Here is a 7257-nt window from a genome sequence, read left to right as displayed (position 1 = left end):
TAAGGGATTCTATTGTAAGGGGAACAGATAGGTGTTTCTGCGGCCGCAAACGAGACTTCAGGATGGTATGTTGCCTCCCTGGTGCAAGGGTCAAGGATGTATCGGAGCGGCTGCAGCACATTCTGGAGGAGGAGGGGAAACAGCCAGCTATCGTGGTGCACATAGGTACCAAAGATATAGGTAAAAAATGGGATGAGGTCCTACAAGCTGAATTTAGGGAGCTAGGAGTTAAATTAAAAAGTAGGACCTCAAAGATAGTTATCTCAGGATTGCTACCAGTGCCACGTGCTAGTCAGAGTAGGAATTGCAGGATAGTTTAGATGAAAAGGTGGCTTGAGGAATGGTGCAAGGAGGAGAGATTCAAATTCCTGGGGCATGGAACTGGTTCTGGGGGCAGTGGGACCAGTACAAACCGGACGGTCTGCACATGGGCAGGACTTAAACCTATGTCCTAGGCAGAGTGTTTGCGAGTGCTGTTGGGGCGGGGTTAAACTAATATGGCAGGGGGATGGGAACCTATGCAGGGAGGCAGACGGAAGTAAAAAGGGGGCAGAAGCAAAAGGTAGGAAGGAGAAAAGCAAGAGTGGAGGGCAGCGAAATCAAGGGCAAAAATCAAAAAGGGCCACATTACAACATAATTCTAAATCGACAAAGAGTGTTAAAAAAACAAGTCTGAAGGCTCTGAGTCTCAATGCGAGGAACATTCGTAATAAGGTAGACGAATTAACTGCGCAGATAGCTGTTAACGGATATGATGTAATTGGGATTACGGAGACATGGCTCCAGGGTAACCAAGGCTGGGGACTCAACATCCAGGGGTATTCAATATTCAGGAAGGATAGACAGTAAGGAAAAGGAGGTGGGGCGGCGTTACTGGTTAAAGAGGAGGGTAACGCAATAGTAAGGAAGGACATTAGCTTGGATGATGTGGAATCTATATGGGTAGAGCTGCGAAACACCAACAGGCTGAAAACGTTAGTGGGAGTTGTGTACAGACCACCAAACAGTAATAGGGAGGTTGGGGATGGCATCAAACAGGAAATTAGGGATGCGTGCAATAGGGTACAGCAGTTATCATGGGTGACTTTAATCTACATATTGATTGGGTTAACCAAACTGGTAGCAATACTGTGGAGGAGGATTTCCTGGAGTGTATAAGGGATGGTTTACTAGACCAATATGTCGAGGAACCAATTAGAGAGCAGGCCATCCTAGACTGGGTCTTGTGTAACGAGAGAGGATTAATTAGCAATCTAGTCGTGCATGGCCCCTTGGGGAAGACTGACCATAATATGGTAGAATTCTTCATTAAGATGGAGAGCGACACAGTTAATTCAGAGACGAGGGTCCTGAACTTAAAGAAAGCTTCGATGGTATGAGACGTGATTTGGCTAGGATAGACTGGCGAATGATACTTAAATGGTTGACGGTGGATAGGCAATGGCAGACATTTAAAGATCACATGGATGAATTACAACTATTGTACATCCCTGTCTGGCGTAAAAATAAAACAGAAAAGGTAGCTCAACCGTGGCAAACAAGGGAAATTAGGGATTGTGTTAAATCCAAGGAAAAGGCATATAAATTGGCCAGAAAAAGCAGCAAACCTGAGGGCTGAGAGAAATTTAGAATTCAGCAGAGGAGGACAAAGGGTTTAATTAGGAGGGAGAAAATAGAGTATGAGGGTAAGCTTGCAGGGAACATAAAAACTGACTGCAAAAGCTTCCAGAGATATGTGAAGAGAAAAAGATTAGTGAAGATTATTGTAGGTCCCTTGCAGTCAGAATCAGGTGAATTCATAATGGGGAACAAGGAAATGGCAGACTAATTGAACAAATACTTTGGTCTGTCTTCACTAAGGAAGACACGAATAGCCTCCCGAAAATACTAAGGGACCGAGGGTCTAGCGGGAAGGAGGAACTGAGGGAAATCTTTATTAGTCAGGAAATGGTGTTAGGGAAACTGATGGGACTGAAGGCCGATATATCCCCAGGGCCTGATATTCTGCATCCCAGAGTACTTAAGGAAGTGGCTCTAGAAATAGCAGATGCATTGGTGGTCATTTTCCAAAATTCCATGGACTCTGGATCAGTTCCTATGAATTGGAGGGTAGCTAATGTAACCTCACTTTTTAAGAAAGGAGGAAGAGAGAAAACAGGGAATGATAGACTGGTTAGCCTGACATCGGTGGTGGGGAAAATGCTGGAATCAATTATTAAAGATATAGTAGCAGTGCATTTGGAAAGCAGTGACAGGATTGGTCCAAGTCAGCATGGATTTATGAAAGGGAAATCATGCTTGACAAATCTTCTAGAGTTTTTTGATGATGTAACTGGTAGAGTGGATAAGGGAGAACCAGTGGATGTGGTGTATTTGAACTTTCAAAAGATTTTTGACAAGGTCCCACACAAGAGATTAGTGTGCAAAATTAAGGCACATGGTATTGGGGGTCATGTATTGACGTGGATAGAGAATGGGTTGGCAGACAGGAAGCAACGAGGGGGAATAAACGAGTCCTTTTCAGAATGGCAGGCAGTGACCAGTGGGATGCCAAAAGGCTCAGTGCTGGCACCCCAGCTATTTACAATATGCATTACTGATTTAGATGAAGGAATTGAATATAATATCTCCAAGTTTGCAGATGACACTAAGCTGGATGGGGCAGTGTGAGCTGTGAGGAGGATGCTAAGAGGCAGCAATGTGACTTGGACAGGTTAGGTGAGTGGGCAAGTGCATGGCAGATGCAGTATAATGTGGATAAATGTGAGGTTATCTACTTTGATGGCAAAACAGGAAGGCAGATTATTATCTGAACGGTGACAGATTAATAAAAGGGGTGGTGCAACGAGACCTGGGTGTCATGGTACATCAGTCACTGAAGGTAGGCATGCAGGTACAGCAGGCAGTAAAGAAAGCAAATGGCATGTTGGCCTTCATAGCGAGAGGAATTGAGTATAGAAGCAGGGAGGTCTTACTGCAGTTGTACAGGGCCTTGATGAGACCACGACTTGAGTATTGTGTGCAGTTTTGATCTCCTAATCTGAAGGACATTCTTGCTATTGAGGGAGTGCAGCGAAGGTTCACCAAACTAATTCCCGGGATGGCAGGACTGACATATGAAGAAAGATTGGATCGGCTAGGCTTATACTTACTGGAATTTAGAAGAATGAGAGGGGATCTCATCGAAACATATAAAATTTTGATGGGACTGGACAGGTTAGATGCAGGAAGAATGTTCCCAATGTTGGGGAAGTCAAGAAGCAGGGATCACAGTCTAAGGATAATGGGTAAGCCATATAGGACCGTGATGAGAAGGAACCTTTTCACCCAGAGAGTGGTGAACCTGTGGAATTTTCTACCACAGAAAGTTGTTGAGTCCAGTTGGATATATTCAAGAGGGAGTTAGATGTGGCCCTTACGGCTAAGGGGATCAGGGGGTATGGAGAGAAGGCGGGAGTGGGGTACTGAAGTTGCATGATCAGCCATGATCATATTGAATGGCAGTGCAGGCTCGAAGGGCCGAATGGCTTGCTCCTGCACCTATTTTCTATGTTTCTATGTTTCTATAGTAAGTTAACTTTGCGAAGTTTGTCATATGATGTCCTGTATAGCTGTTTGATCCTATTCACATTCTTTAGTCAAGTCATTAAGTTCTGCTGGCCTTTGATGTACCTACCTGCGCTGATTTCTGAACTCTCTGCAAGGGTTTTCACAAGCGGCCACAAGTGACCACATACCCTGGCTTAAGTTAATTTGGAGTAACTATTAGCTGGCCAAAGTGGCCTAAATGGCCAAAATGGACGCAGGTGGCTGGTATCGCCCTCTTTTGAAAAAAAAACTAAAAAAATCCTATCTAATTTACTTACACTGGCGCAAATTGAATGTGCAAAATGGGAATTTTTAAGATACTCCAGAAAAAATCAAGTTGCTCCAAAAAAAAGGAGCAACTCCTGGCCAATTTTGAGCCCAATATGTATGCAAGCTAAATTCAAATATGCCACGCGAGCTTTGAGACTTTGACATTAGTGAAGCAGAGGTTGTACAAATGCTTAGGGAGTTGAAAACCACCAAATCCACTTACACTCCAGGGAGAAACAAGGCAGAAGAATTGTGAAGCACTTATTGAGGGAGTCAATAAACACTGAAGAAGTTACTAAAGGCTGGCAACCCAGTGCAATACTGAGGGAGTGCTGCATTGTCGGAGTTGCCGTCTTTCAGATGAGACGTTAAACCTAGGCCTCGTGTGCCCTCTAAGGTAGGTATGAAAGATCCCATGATTCTATTCGAAGAGGAAAAGGGGTGTTCTCCCCTATGTCCTAAATAATATTTATCCCTCGACCAACATCACGAAAAACAGATGATCTGGTCATTATTTCATTGCTATTTGTGGGAACTTGCTGTGTGCAAATTGGATGGCGCATTTCCTACATGACAACAGTGACTACACTTCAAAAGTACTTCATTGGCTCTTAAGCGCTTTGTGAAGTCCTGAGGTTGTGAAAGGCGTTATACAAATGCAAGTTGTTTCTTTCTTTCACCTGAGAACTGGCAAATATAGTTCCTATACTCAGAATTGGTGATAAGTCATGCCTGGCAACCACACACACATCACCATGACCTCCATATGAATCAGAAATCGAACGGAATTAATCATCAAGCAAAATAAAAGTAATTTAGCACAGTTTTAGAGGAGGCAGATCATGCCTGACCAGCATACATGAGGTGGGCCATTGATAACGTATCATAAGAAGCTCCCTTCAAAACTCAAGTGAATGGGTATCAAAGGCAAGACATGGATGGGGATTGCTAAATGACTTGAGGAGCTTGGTTGAAATGGTGAGGGTCTTCTTCTTTCATATGGTAGTAGCAACGAAAACCAAATGTCAAACATCCAGGCCAAAGCTTCTGGTGTAACAGCATGGATGTCTTGTAGGCTGCCTGCGAATTCCCTCTGAGGGCAGTGCTCAATGATGTGCTCCACAGTTGCATCATGGGGATGCTTTAATCTTCCATCTATTGAGGAGCAGCATCTACCATGACCAGTTCTAAGGCGGTTGATGGTTGTCCACTGTTTGAGAGGAAGGTTTGATACTTCAGATTGCACTGTGGGGTTCTCTATAAAGAATCCATTCCGTATGTCACAGTTCTTCGAAGCAGTTTGCCATTGGTCATCAAGGCTGACGGGAGATGGTGCGAGTAACAGGCTCCAGTGAAACTGCGGAGAATAAGAAATAGCTCGCTCAGCGAAAAGTCACTGGAGATCAGGCCGTTGCAGCTCTCAGGTAATTCAGGGGAGGGGGTAATTGTTAGCCGGTGGGGGTTGGGGGGGGGAAAGAGATCGGTTGCCCTGTCAGGGGAGAGTTCAGGCCTCAGGCCAGGTGTGGGGGAGGGAGCGATCATTAGCCAGGTCGGGGTGGATCAGTGGCTGGCTGGGGTGAGGGAAGTGGCCAGATCGACTCGTATTCTTTTAAGGGGAGGTCAGGAGGAGTACTGCTGTATGGAGTGCCTACCTGCCAGTTGGTGCACGGCTGTGTTGTGCAAGTTCAGCATGTGGCGAGTGAAGCCTTCAAAAATCGAGCAAGCGCGGGACCCGAATTGAAATAAATAATTCTCACCTTTGAATGTTCCCGACGTTCGCTCCTGACGCCAGCGCAACCACCTTCACCAATACGGCAAAATTATTTTTTTAAATTTCAAAATATATACTTTATTCATATAAAAATTTGCACGATACATTGGAAGGCAGTTCAGTACATTTGGATGCGGTCAGCAATTCCATACAATACATTTGGATGCTGACGACAGTTCCGTTCAATACATTTGCTTACTTTACATTTCAGAGTACAATTCAGTACAATCCGGGATACATTGTAATACGGTCATCAAATTACGTTACATGTGGCACTATACAGTACACGGAATGGGTGAGGGTACAGTTACATTTCTTTACAACATACATTACTAAACAGTTGCTAAACTTGCATTATACATGGTGCTCTATGTATACAAAGGTTTACAAGTACAGACCAAGGGGAGTTTTATACTGATTCCAGCCCCTAGGTTTACCGTGGCGGAAAGGCTTTAAACTGTGGCGCTTCCCCACCATACCTTTGCGGTGACTGCACCAATTTTTAGTGCATCCCTCAGCATGTACTCCTGAATCTTGGATTGCGCCAGTCTGCAACACGCAGACGTGGACTTCTCCTTGCTCTGGAAGACCAGCAAGTTTTGGCAAGACCAAAGTGCGTCTTTCACCGAGTTGATGTGGGTGGCAGATGATGTCTGTCTCAGTGTGTGTCCCTGGGAACAGTCCGTAGAGCACAGAGTCCTGTGTTACGGAGCTGTTCCCAGGGACACACAATTTTTTTTATTTTTTTTTAATTCGTAGCCAATCTTTCCAATTCTTTGGCAAATCACAAACGCCAGAGGTCACCTGCACACATCAAGGATCACTCTGCACCAATGCTCTTAGTCAAAGGGCCGAGAGCCACTGCACCGTTCCTGGAAGTACTGCAATACCAGGTTCGTGCCATGGAGGTGGATGGGTCAGGCCCCCCACACACCTCCGTGGAGGTGGATGAGTCAATCCACCCCACCCACCTCCTATTAGGGACACACGAAAAAAAAAAAAATTATTTTTATTTTTTTAAATTTTTCGTTGCCAATCTTTCCAATTCTTTGTCAAATCACAAACGCCAGAGGTCACCTTGCACACATCAAGGATCACTCTGCGCCAATGCTCTTAGCCAAAAGGCTGAGAGCCACTGCACCGTTCCTGGAAGTACTGCAATACCAGGTTCGTGCCATGGAGGTGGATGGGTCAGGCCCCCCCACACACCTCCGTAGAGGTGGATGGGTCAAGCCACCCCACCCACCTCCTATTTCCAAAAAGCATAGGAGAACCACCTTCCTGATCCAGGGAGAACCACTTTGGGGTCATGGTTACTCCCCTGTTAGGTCAGTTACGCATGATCTTAGCCAAAAGGCCGAGACGCCACCCACACGAAATACCCGGACTGGACGGCAACCCAATATTTGGAGAACACTCATCACTCGCTGGTGCTGTCTGGAGCAGGGACTGAACCCTTCACCTTCTCACTCAGAACTCTACCACTGACCCACAAGTTCAGCCTCATGAATTATTAGGCCATTATAAATCAGATTATCCCCTACACTGCACTAAAGTTAGTTAAAATAAATTGAATTCAAAGAAAATGCTACAACAAGCCATCATATAAATTTGGTCGCTGTGCTTCA

At 45.0% G+C, this 7257-nt stretch overlaps 1 pseudogene; it reads right to left on the bottom strand.

The window, feature by feature from the left end:
* Nucleotides 1-6759: 6759 nt before the first annotated feature.
* On the bottom strand, nucleotides 6760-6998 carry LOC139279719 (U2 spliceosomal RNA; annotated as a pseudogene).
* Nucleotides 6999-7257: the final 259 nt, after the last annotated feature.

Source organism: Pristiophorus japonicus, chromosome 1, assembly GCF_044704955.1.
Source record: "Pristiophorus japonicus isolate sPriJap1 chromosome 1, sPriJap1.hap1, whole genome shotgun sequence".
Classification (NCBI taxonomy): Eukaryota; Metazoa; Chordata; class Chondrichthyes; family Pristiophoridae; genus Pristiophorus; species Pristiophorus japonicus.
Note: the sequence above shows the minus strand (reverse complement) of the source record. Positions and strands in the feature narration are given on the sequence as shown.